General features: G+C 41.1%; 1 protein-coding gene across 3 annotated transcripts in view; it reads right to left on the reverse strand.

The window, feature by feature from the left end:
- The window catches only part of B3GAT1 (beta-1,3-glucuronyltransferase 1), a 2,298,313-nt gene that overhangs the window by 590,390 nt on the left and 1,694,823 nt on the right, over positions 1–13,100 (reverse strand). The window lies entirely within an intron of this gene.

Below are 13,100 nucleotides of genomic sequence, written 5' to 3' on the forward strand. Positions count from 1 at the left end.
AGAAAACCGTGATATCAAAGTTAATGAGGATAGCTTAGTAGAGCTTACATGCCATGTGAGCTTCACGTATAGTAACTTCCCCATAGGTATCCTGTTTGACACTGTAAAATACTATTTCTTAGGTTCATAGGTTGATACTAGGCTATCTGCCCTAGGGCATTTATAAGCCTAGCCAGAGTGTGTTTGGCTTTCGCCACCCATTTTAAATTAATTTTGCTATGCCCTTTTTCGAGGTTAGTATACTGTGCCTCTGTCTAACAGTGACACAGAAGTGATACCCGGGATAAACCTATGATCTCCCAACCACTCATCAAGATTCCTCTTGAAGAGAGTCAATGAGGGACTCTGCCTAACCTGGACTGGGATTTTATTCCAGAGTGAAGGGAGCCTCTGGGTTATGAATCTGTCCCTCCAGCATGTCCTATTTATTTCAGTGCTGAGGTTCAGGTCTCTCAAGTGCGTAGCTCGATAGGATTTGGATTTTCTGAGGTGCAGCATGTCCATTAATTCCGGGTTGGACATGGCTTTATACGTCAGGCACAGATCGCCTCTGAGCAGGTGGCATGCCACTGAGTAGAGCTGGAGTTTCTTTAACTGGGCAGCATATGGCATCTGTTTGAGCCCTTAGATCCTCTTGGTGAGGTACTTTTGGGGTCTTTCCAGTTGCTGCAGGTGTCTGATAAGGTACATTCCAAAAGGGGCATTGTACTCAATTATGGGCCTGATGAGGGAAGAGTAAAGAGGCACGATGACCTCCCCTGATCTAGATGTGAATCCCTTCATGATTAGGTGGGCTATATAAAATGTTTTTCTAACCACTTTGGCCACGTGGTTGTCAAATGAGAGATTGCTATCAACTTGGACCCCCTGGTCTCTAATTACTTCTTCTGTACTTAATGGATTACCACCTATGTGGTAATTTGTGGGCACTTTGTTTTTTCCAAAGGGGATGACTATACACTTTTTGGCGTTTAGCTTGAGGCCATGGCTCTGGCACTAGTTGTCTGTTTCTATGAGGCCCTTTTGGAGGATGCTTGTGTCGGCTGGAGAGTCGATTATGGCGCCCAGTTTGCAGTCATCTGCGAACTTGGTCAGCCACAGTCCTTCCATGTTGGCCTGTACCTCCGAGAAATATATACCGAACAAGAGAGGTCCCAGGACTGAGCCTTGTGGGATGCCACTTGTAACTGGTTTGGAGTATGACATGGCTCCAGCAGTTCTAACCATGTGAGTTCTGTCCTTGAGCCAGTTTGCAACCCATCTAGTGACATAGGGGTTTATATTTAAGCTGGTGAGCTTATCTATAATGCCCGAGTGGGGTATTGTATCGAAGGCTTTTGTGAGGTCCAGGTAGGCTGTGTGGACCACCTTCCCCTTGTCAATGGCCTTGGTGACTGTTTCAAAGAAATTAACCAGGTTTAAGAGGCAGGATCTGCCCTTAACAAAGCCAAACTGGGTATGATCCAGTGTCTGTAGGTCCCCAATATCTTTATTTATGAGGTCCATGATGATCCTTTCCATAGCTTTGCAGACCAAGCTAGTCAGGTTTATGGGGCAATAGTTTCCAGGATCTGTTGAGGCACCACCTTTGTGGAGAGGGACCACTGTTGCTGTATGTCACTCTTTGGGTACATATCCTGTAGTAAGGCTGAGACTGAACAGTAGTTTTATGTTTGGGTTTAGCTCTTCTTGGAGTTCATGTAGGATGCAGCCTGGGACACCGTCTGGTCCCATTGATGCTGTGTTTTTTGCTTTGGAGAGGGCAGCTCTTACCTGAGCATCTGAGATGTCAGGGGGGCAGCACTCTGCTGGGATAGATATTTGCCCTTTTGGTGGGGAGGGGGGGGAGTTTGCGCTGAACCTGTCAGCTAGGATGTTGGCAATGTCTGTGGGTTTGGTGTATTTTTTGTCATTCTGGACTAATTCTGAGCATATCTGGGAATTCCCACCCAGGTTCCTAACATAACTAAAGAAAGCCTTGTGATTATCCTTAGTGTCCTGTGCAATTTTTCTCTCAAAGCTGGCCTTAGATGATTTTATGAGTGCCTGTAGTTTTTTGCTAATACTGATCACAGATGCCTTCCCTTTTTAGGATTTTGCTCTATCATGTAGTAGCTTCCTACTTCTATTGTATAGTTTGTTTATGGCTGGGGTCCACCAGACAGGACGTCTGCCTTTGGAGGATTGGGTCTTAGTTTTATTTGGGATTGCATGATCCATGCATTCCTGAAGGTGTTCATAGAATGCGTTTATAAAGGATTCTGCGGTTTGGGCCGTATTTTCCACAGGCCCAGGGGCTTTGAAGGATTCCACCTAGGTTTTGAGGAGTGTGAAATTTGCTTTAGAGAAGTTTTTCACTGTGGTTTTCAGGGCAGGGGGTGGAATCGTGATGTGAATATCCCGTGAGATTAGTTTATGGTCTGATCTTACCAGTGAGGGATACACTTCTGGTCTGGAGCATAGAGTCCCCATGCTGGTGATGATCAGGTCCATTGTTTTCCCCTCTTGTGGGAGTGGTAACAAGTTGTTCCATAGCATTTGAGTTTATAAATTCTAGGAACCTTTGGGCTAGGGTGTTGGAGCTAGAGTAATGCTCCCAGTCTATGTTTGGGTAGTTGAAGTCGCCCAATATAATGGTGTTTGGAGAGACCTTCTTATTTTCCAGTGTTCTCAGGAAGGCCGAGTGGGGTTCCTGGGTTTGGGAGGGTGGTCTGTAGCAGGCTATAAACTGGAAGGCAGTTTTACCCACTGTTAGTTGCACATGGATAGTCTCTGATGCTTCGTGCTGTGCCACCAAACTGGAGGTGTGGGTATCTTTGACGAATATTGATACTCCCCCTCCTTTTGTGGTTCGGTCCAAGTTTTGGGGCCGAAAAGCATGGTATGAGGTATAACCTGGTAGTGCTGGGGTGCTCTCGGGAGCCTTGAACCAGGTTTCTGTTACTGCACAGATATCGATGTTCTCCATGCTAAGGAGAGTTTTGAGTGCGTGCATCTTGAGGTTTAGACTTCTGGCATTGGGTAGCATTACTCTTAGTTTTTTATCCCTTGTGATACCTATGGAGGTGGGTTTGTCTTTTGAGCCTTGCCTAAAAAAGGCGCTATGGGGGTAGCAAGAGCCTTTGCCAATATCCGAAAGCCCAGGCGTGACAGGTGCAAGCCGTCCCTAGCAAAGCATCGTGGCTTGTCGAGCATGTCATCCCAGGCTGACAGGCATTGGATCTCCTTTGAATGACACCAATACTTAAGCCAATTGCTGAAATTGATCATCTTGTCTTCATATTGTGGCATCATTCTTGGTGAGGGTAAGATGCTACTCAAGGTCAGGGTCATACCGGCCTGGGCTACCTGCTCAGAGAGCTCGTCTATGTCTCTTTTCATGTAGTCCAGGGAGGTACGTCTCAGGTCATTCACACCAGCATGGACTACGACTGAGTCATATCTGTACTTGCTTTGGAGTGACCTGAGTGCTTGTGTTATGTGGCGGATCCTAGCGCTCGACAGGCAGCTCACCGTGACCTTCTCCTTGTTCAGCCTGGTGAGCGGGATGTCAGTGTGCCTGACGATAGAGTCACCTATTACAAGTGTATCAGGTGTGTTGTTTAGCCTTAAGGGCTGTGACTGTTCGGCACACTGGCTTTGTGAGCTATGTGTTGCACGTGTTTTGTTTTGGGGTAGCAGTTGCTTGGGTGTCTGCTTTGGAGGTCTCTGCTGCTTAGGCAGATTTTTATTTAGAGCCTCCGAGTATGTTTGTGTGTGTTTATGTGTTTGGTTTGCTGTCGTGGTAGATCTATGTGAGACTGGAATTGTAGTGAGCGTGGTTTCCTTCTCCTCCTGACTGGTTTCGCCAGTACTGAGTTGAGAGAGCTTAGCCTCCAGTATGGCTATATGGTTGCATCTCTTACTTGTGTTGGAATTTGTTGGGAGGAGGAGAGGGTTGCCTGTGTACATGAGGCAGTTGTAACATTGCCTCAAGATTCCCAGATTCACCAGCTGGACCGGAGAGGAGATTGACAACTGACCTTTGGACATGCTAGAATAGTATTGGGAATTCCTTTATAATTGAAATAAAAGGGCCAATGGGGAATGAGGTACTCAAGGGGAGTTTGTGAGGGTGTAGTGCTTTTAATTTTTTAGTGCTGACTTATATAATTGCTTTAGTGAGCAAGTGCCAGGTAACTTAAATGCAATGTGTTACAGGTAACTTAAATGCAAAAATGACAAACAGTAACTTTCATTCAAGTGAAACAAGGAAATAAGTACAATAAGCAATGCAGATATCACTAGGGAACCACAGAAGTGCTGAAAAGCCACGTTTTAGGTGGAATTAGCGTTTCAGGGAAATAACAAGCAAACAAACAAGCATACAAACAAAGCTAGATTCAGCAGGCCTGGGCCTAGTCTATGCTACAGCAAACAAGGTGTACCAATTTCAGTAAGAAGCAGTTCAAATATGCAGGCACTATAAGCCTTTAACCAGAAATTCTCAGCTCAGAAGGGCAGAGTCCAGCCTCTCCTCCCACAAGAGTGCAGACCACGGACCCTTTTAATGTAAAATAACTAGCCTGAAGCCCAAGTGCTTAAACCAGAATTAATACACTTTTAGAATAACAGACACTGAGCCCTCAATCAGCAGTTCCCAACTTAGAAGGATGTAAGCTACCTGTCCTGCCACCACAGTGCAGGCCACAAATCTTCCTAATGTAAAACAACTGGTCTGAAGCCCAAGTGCTTAATCCAAAAGACTTAGAATGATAGCTACACTTTAATCAAGTTACTACCAAGCAGTAATAAATACAATTGAATACTTTAAAGAATGCCTGGATTAGTGCTCAAGTTATACAAACAAAGCTAGATTCAGCAGGCCTGGATCTAGTCTATGCTACAGCAAACAAGGTGTACCAATTTCAGTAAGAAGCAGTTCAAATATGCAGGCATTATAAGCGTTTAACCAGAAATTCCCAGCTCAGAAGGGCAGAGTCCAGCCTCTCCTCCCACAAGAGTGCAGACCACAAACCCTTTTAATGTAAAACAACTGGCCTGAAGCCCAAGTGCTTAAACCAGAATTAATACACTTTTAGAATAACAGACACTGAGCCCTCAATCAGCAGTTCCCAACTTAGAAGGATGTAAAATACCTGTCCTGCCACCACAGTGCAGGCCACAAACCTTCCTAATGTAAAACAACTGGTCTGAAGCCCAAGTGCTTAGTCCAAAAGACTTAGAATGATAGCTACACTTTAATCAAGTTACTACCAAACAGTAATAAATACAATTGAATACTTTCAAGAATGCCTGGATTAGTGCTCAAGTTATACAAACAAAGCTAGATTCAGCAGGCCTGGATCTAGTCTATGCTACAGCAAACAAGGTGTACCAATTTCAGTAAGAAGCAGTTTAAATATGCAGGCACTGTAAGTCTTTAACCAGAAATTCCCAGCTAGAAGGGCAGAGTCCAGCCTCTCCTCCCACAAGAGTGCAGACCACGGACCCTTTTAATGTAAAATAACTAGCCTGAAGCCCAAGTGCTTAAACCAGAATTAATACACTTTTAGAATAACAGACACTGAGCCCTCAATCAGCAGTTCCCAACTTAGAAGGATGTAAGCTACCTGTTCTGCCACTACAGTGCAGACCACAAACCTTCTTAATGTAAAACAACTGGTCTGAAGCCAAAGTGCTTAAACTAAAAGGCTTAGAATGAGTTACACCAAGCAGTAATAAATACAATTGAGTACTTTTAAGATGACGCAAAAGCAAAATAAAGTAGGAAGAAACACAAATACAGTAAAAGCAGATAATTTTTTTTTGAGTGAGCAAATGAGATGGGCCCAGGAGTTACAGGACAGAAACAAGTGCAAATGCAGGCCTTCCAACCAGAAAGTTGAGAGAGATGGAAGACCGCCCAAACGGCCAATAACAAAAATTCTGGGCCAGAACCACTCCTTATGTGGTAGACAGGTTACCTAGTGCTTACGACTCCCACTGATACGCTAGAAGGCTTCCCCCCAACACAGAAAGGCTTGGGGGGGCTCAGAAGCTTACAAATAGTCCTGGATACAGCAAATCTGTATCTGGAACACTAATTACAGGAAAGGTAAGAAACAGGCTTACAATTTTTTTTTTTTCAGAAAAGTAGCAAAAACAGTAGTAAAAACAATTTACATGCAGTGCAAGCTGGCACACTTGAGTATGTAGCAATATTAGTCCACACACAGTTTGAAAAAATGTAATTAAATTAAAAAGGACTAAAAGCAAGTGCAGAAAGGGTTTATTAGGTAGAATGCGGTAAAGAGATGGGACTGGGGGAGTGTCCTAGATCAAATCTACAGTGGGGCGGGCACTGCAAAAGTCACCAAATTTAAACTACAACCAAGAACGGGGGGGGGGGGGGGAGTTTCAACAGAGATGTGAGGAATCAGAGTGCAAATTATAAAATCAAAAAAATATATACTGATCTCTGTATATTTGCAGAACAGTAAGACAACAGATATCTAAGCAACAATTTAGCTCTATAATACAGAATAATACAGAAAAATATACTCAGCTCTATATATTTGCAGATAGTCTTGTAAGGCTGTCTCTCAACATACAGGTTCCACTTTAAATGCAGACTGCTGCTATTAAAGCACTTTGCACCCTATTGAATCAATGTGTGCATAGTTTGTATGTTTCTGCAAAACGCTGGCTTTGTTGTGGGGTTCCTCCAGCAACTTTGTCAAAGAATAAAAGAGTATGTTTTTTGAAGCTGCTGGAATTCATACACACACATATTGTATACGTGTATGTATATATATATATATATATATATATATATATATATATATATATATATATATATGGGTGTGTGTGTGTGTGTGTGTGTGTGTGTGTGTGTGTGTGTGTGTGTGTGTATGGAAGCCAGTAGTGTACTAAATGAAGGCAAAGTCACATTTGTTTAGTTGAAATAATCAGGTTAACAAAACCGATGGTTGACAGGTATGCAAGATTGCTCCATTACCGGGTTGGGGAAATGCCCTTTTCCTGGTATTGTGCAATCTCAGATTTAGAATATAACTAGCAGTGGGTGTGGGGGATGCAGGCCCCCCAACAAAATCACTCTTTTTTACTTGAGCGCTCCAAGGTTGTTTCTCAAAGCATGTGTATGCACATACTAGCCTTGTTTTTTGAGCTTGTTGTAGTAAAGTATGGCACATAGTAAGTGGCTGTAAAATGAAAAGTAATTACCAGTAGCATACACTAAAAGAGGTGAAAGGAAGTTTGTGTTTGTTTACATAATATTATGTATGGACATGGCATCTTGTCACCTGATATATTTCTTTCTTTCTCTTTCTTTCTTTCTGGCACTCAAAGTATAATGCTATGAAACATGATTGGTTTATTTTTTTGGTGTTCAAATACACCAGATTGAGCAATGGAGTAAATTGTTGTAATGTGTTAGCATATTTTGAGGCACAATGGGTTCAGGTGAGGCTTGGTTGAATCAATGATTTTTTTTTTTTTTATATTTTGTGGGTTTTGCCAAAATGTTCGTCAATAAGATGCCATGCACTTTAGTATTCTTATAAAGAAGAAAGGGCACAGATTTCAAAGCAAATTTTTCATTTATATAACTCATTCCCTCTACAAATAAACACAAAAGGAAACCCTGTCCCTCTTGGGTCTGATACCGAGAGCAGAGAAACCAATATGAATGAAATGAAATTCAGGGAAATAACTTAAAAGTTTTATATGCAACTGATTTTATACTGAAAACAAATGTAGAAAACCTATAAATAGTGACATTTGTTAGCCAGCCCAATAGCACAGAGGCATGTAGTCCTTTTGTACTGCTGGTGACCCAGGTTCTGCCACTTCATCCTATTTTTCCCCTATGCTACTTTGAATGAAAACCTGCCTAAACCAGAAACATTTTCCAAGGAACAGCCAAATATAGTGCACAGCTCCCCTATGCTTGGGGGGGAGCAATAGGGAAACCTGTTGGTGTGCAACCTCTGATGGAGACAAGGAGCCTCAGAGGACATCTTCTTACACCCTCTGATGGAGACAAGGAGCCTCAGAGGACATCTTCTTACAAATAGGGCCAGCAAAAATTTCTTGGCATCATGGCACTAACCATCTTTACAGCTAGGGTGACTGGTCACCCTTCACTAGGATGATGGCTCCTGGGTTCCGTGATCATTGGCCATCACTGAATCCATCATTTCCCAGGGTATAAACATTGAGCAACTTTCCAAGGGCCTCTCCAGTGAAGGTTTGCATTCAGTAGTATCAAAAAAATGAGTCAATGATGGAGGAATGCAGAAGCTAGGGGGAAGCCTGGGTCAGAAAGCGATTAAAAATAAATGAATAAATATATATAGAGTCTTCTTTCGGCTTATCCCCGTTAGGGGTCGCCACAGCGGAACTCCGGTCCGCTAATGTTTGGTAGTGGATTTTTACGTGCTGAGTTACCAGCTCTGATGCACAACCTTCAACGAAGGCACGCCCATTCATGCATGCCTCCACACAGAAGACGCTCTAGCTGAGAATCGAACAGGACAACGTCTTTCTGTAAGGCGACAACGTATAGAGTAATAAATAAAATAAAAGGTGGCATCCGTAGGTGTGAAAGTTATTTATAAGGAAGAAAATCAAACATTAGCTTTGCAAGTACTTGCAGGTACTGGCCTAAGCTTTCTGGGAGTGAAATTAAATGGACACAATTCAGTCAAACTTGCAAGAAATAAAGCACATATACTCTGAAAATGAAGCTCTGGAGAACATGGTTATAATACATGAAACTCCAGGACAAGAAATTGGTAAGGCAAAATGACCTACATTTAGCGTTCATATTCTAAACAGATCCCATTCCTAAATCTTCCTGACTCAGATTAGTTTCTTATGCTAATAATAATGCACTGAGTAGGTTATATTTTCAAGAAAACCTTACATACTTGGGACATATCTGATGAAGTTCTGATGATAGATATCACAGAAACTGCACCAGTGTATCCTGACAAATTAACCAGTGGATTGCCAAAAGTATAAGTTTGTCACAAGTGTAGGAATACACGCTAGTAGCTGATTTTACATAACTGAGGAGTTAGTTAAGACTAAGTGTCAGAGATGATGGATGCACACTGTAGGACTGCAGAATCATAGATCCTCCACTAGGTCACTATGTGATAATGAAAAATATTACATTAACCATATCCTGGAATATCCAGAATGAACGTGTTAACCTATCCCTATATAAGGTGACCTAATATGATCAGGATTGGCACAGAGAGTAAAAATGTGATATCAATGTCAAACAGTATAAGGCCATCTTAACCACCTTTAAGTCTTTGAGTAAAAAGGTCACACAGATAACCAACTGGTTAAAAAACACAAAAAGAAAAATCTAGCAAAGCTAGATTCTAACTGTGTGATATATTAAACCTCTTGCATCAGCGGCCTCATGAGATATATACAAATCACCCTTTAAGGATATCAGATGTTTCAGCTAAATGGCAATTCTGAATGTCCATTATTTTTTTTGTTTACTTTCATTTTTAAGTCTATTTATGGACAATTTCAGGCCATTAAAGCCAAACCCCTCTAGCTGTAGACATTCATGCTTCTGCCTTCTTATGACATCATCAGTACAGCATAACAGGAATGTTTGACCTTTCGAAACACAAGGTTGTCATACCTAGCTGATATCTATAAACATTAGGGTGTCTACAAAATATTCCTATTAAATTAAAACAAAGAGTAAAAAGGTCACACAGATAAAAACACAGAAAGAAAATCTAGCAAAGCTAGACTTTTAACTGTGTGATACCTTAAACCTCTTGCATCAGAGGCCTCATGGGATATATGTAAATCACCCTTTAAGGATATATATATATATATATATATATATATATATATATATATATATATATATATATATATATATATATATATATTTATACCACAGCAACAGCACTACTAGATAGGGGCCAAGGGTACTAGCTGCTAGTACAAGGGTCTAGGGAACTACTAAAGGGGTGGTGAATACCGCACAACATGGCTGGGCTAATATATGCCTTTGGGCAGATAGCCCAGTACCAACATATATATATATATATATATATATATATATATATATATATATATATATATATATTTAGAGAGAGGTAGACTGGCAATCATTGAATTGATGACATGCCGACATTGCTAATGTTGACAAACAAAAATTGACATGCTTCTAAGCATGCGCCAAGGTCAATCTTGGACTATACAAGTATTAAACTTCTTCCCCAAACCCATGGTTAATTATTTATTTGAAATCCGAGATTTTCCAGTGGAAAGGATACATTCTCCATCCCTGAGGATTGTATAGTCTCATACAATTATCGACTATTTCTTTTGTCAACCAAAGTGTGTCAACAAAACACTGGTCGATTTAAACTTCAATTGACTATCTCCACATACCATATAAACATATACGGGATAAAGTAAAAAAAAAAAAAAAAAAAAAAAGCACTATACTCACTTTCTTGCACTTCTTCAAATTTGAAAAAACACCAGCTCTCTTTCATATTTGACATTGTGAGTCCTGATCAAGTATCCACCTTCACAATCTTTACATCATTACACTCACCCGATTCCACTTAGCACAACTGTTGTGTATGTGAAAAGTTACCTCTTTCCTCCCTTAAAAGATTGTTCTTGAGAATGTTGATGTCTTTTTCTTAGAAACAGCAACAAAACATTCTGTTATTAGTGGAAGCATGATGCCCTCTCCACTTAGAAAATAGCTGCAAACCCTTCAAAAGCCTGGGAGGTGGAGCATACGAGTAAAGCTCTGAGCCATTAATGAGCTGCTTCATGTGCCCAGGGTACAGGGTTTGATTCCTTCTACCTTCATTTGCCTACTGTGTGACTGAACAAATCACTTAGCCAAGCAGTGCTGCTGAATTACCCCTGAAAAGGGGTAATTTAACCACTAGGATTATCTGATCAGCAAATAGGGCAAAAATGTTAAAGTGCTGTGCTATGGTGAAGGCATATAGAGTTCTAAATTTTAAAATGTATGCTGTCAAATATTTCTCTGTACTAAACAATATAGTTTGTACAGGGTGTCCTAAGTATTCGAAAAGTGGTATGTAGCACTCTGGGTATGAAATACCTACAGGATTCCTAGGCGTTTCAAAGCTACTTTAGTCTAATGACCATGTAGATCTTGCCAGTACCCACCCTTTAAGCTTCACCCCCTTTCTCAAGGAGGGAGAAGCCATTTAGTCCTTGGCTAAATTTGAGAGTACCCATCCAGTTGTCAAGCGGTAGTCTGAAGTAAGTTACTGAATCATGTTTCTTAAAGTACAGAGGATATTTATTTCAGAGCAGAGAGGGGGAGACACTGGGTGGTGTATCTATCTTTCCACCACATTCTGTTTATCTACACACAGGGGCATCCTACCATAGTCACCACTGTCTCTCACTTGCTGAACTGGGCTGGCTTGAACTCCCTCACCTCCTTCAGTGGTATCAACTCTCACTCGCCCACAAACTAGTAAACCATCCACTAAATGTCCCATCCCTCCAGAATCTACTCCAACCCTATCGCACCACCAGACCACTAAGATCCAGCAACAAAAATCACTTGCAGATCACTAAAGCCAACAACTCTGCTGGTGAAGCACTATTCTCTTGCGCCATAGCCAAATTATGGAACTAACTCCCACCCACAATTACCTCCGTACTATCATGCACCAACTTCAAAACTTTATTAAAAGCGCACCTAAAAACATGCTGGCTATGCCCTTGCAACTCCCACTCTAATATCATCCACCCCATCCAACTACTACCTTTCTTTCACCTCCACTAACTACCTTGATGATAGCAAGCTCAGATGCTCATAAGCCTAGTACTTATTATACAGCAGGAACTTCTCATTGTTACATTTGTTAATGCCTGTTATGTACTTCACAGATAAAGATTCTAGTTGTCTACTGATGTACTATGTTCTTCATCTGTAAATATGTTGTAAGTAATTTCTATGTTAAATTGTTAATCGCTATGTAATCCAATGTAACTACTGTCTGTTTATTTTACTGTGGAGCTTTTCTCCCCGGGCCACTGCTGAAAATGGACCCACGTCCAGTCGGACACTCTCGGTCAACAAATCTAAATAAATAAATAAATAAATAAATTTACTAATGAAGTTTCACTGGTCCTAGGCTTATAACACCAGAGAAGGTTCAGTTTGCTGCACCCGGTCTTGAGGTTGTAACAAACCCAAGTAATAACAATAAGGGGAAGAGGACTACTGTATTTGTATTCCATCAACTTTACTGCAGACATTAAGCCTTAGACCTGTTGATTACAGGTCTAAATTCTTCCCTTTCTGTTCTGCTCCATGCTGTGCACCTGCCTTTGGAGCGTTCCCAGCCTTCCTGAACTTTGCTTCAGTCAACTTCTCCTTTTCAAAACATAAAAGCTCTGGGAGACTTTAGATCCATTTCTGAAGCTTTATTGTGATTAGTATTTGGTCTTAATTCACAGTTATTTGTTCCTTTTATATAGTGCTGGAAGATATGAGGAGAGACGGAATTTGCTGTTTCTGTGCTGGCATTTCTGTGATTGGTAGCCTGGATTATGCTGATTGCCTCTTCTTGGCAAATGTCTCCGAGAATGCACCAATCTGAGGTGCTTTCAGGGCTTGAGGAACATAGAGCCAGGTCTTTATGCCTAATTAGCCTAAATTTATGGATCAGGATTAGCACATTAACTAAAAAAACAGCAGATTTTTTTTTTTCTGGAAGTCATCTGTTTTTAAGAGACACCTGTCAGATGAGCAAAATGGTTCTGTCTTTTAGCCATCTTGACACACACAAATCAATGTTTAAGGCAAATAGTTTTCTATCAATTTTTTGCATGAGGTATGATACTGAAAACTTTTACCAGGTTGAGATAAACTGAATTAACAACAAGACCACTTCTGACAGCTTGTGTTTCCCTCTTGAAGAAGTTAATATGACTTAACATGACTGGTCTTCACTTGATGAAGCCAAATTGTTGTGGGTCAAGCCTAATGAGATTCATGATATCATAATTAATGAGATTGGTTATGCTACGCTCCACAGCTT

This window comes from Protopterus annectens, chromosome 8.part0 (assembly GCF_019279795.1).
Source record: "Protopterus annectens isolate FY-2018-M chromosome 8.part0, PAN1.0, whole genome shotgun sequence".
Taxonomy (NCBI): Eukaryota; Metazoa; Chordata; order Ceratodontiformes; family Protopteridae; genus Protopterus; species Protopterus annectens.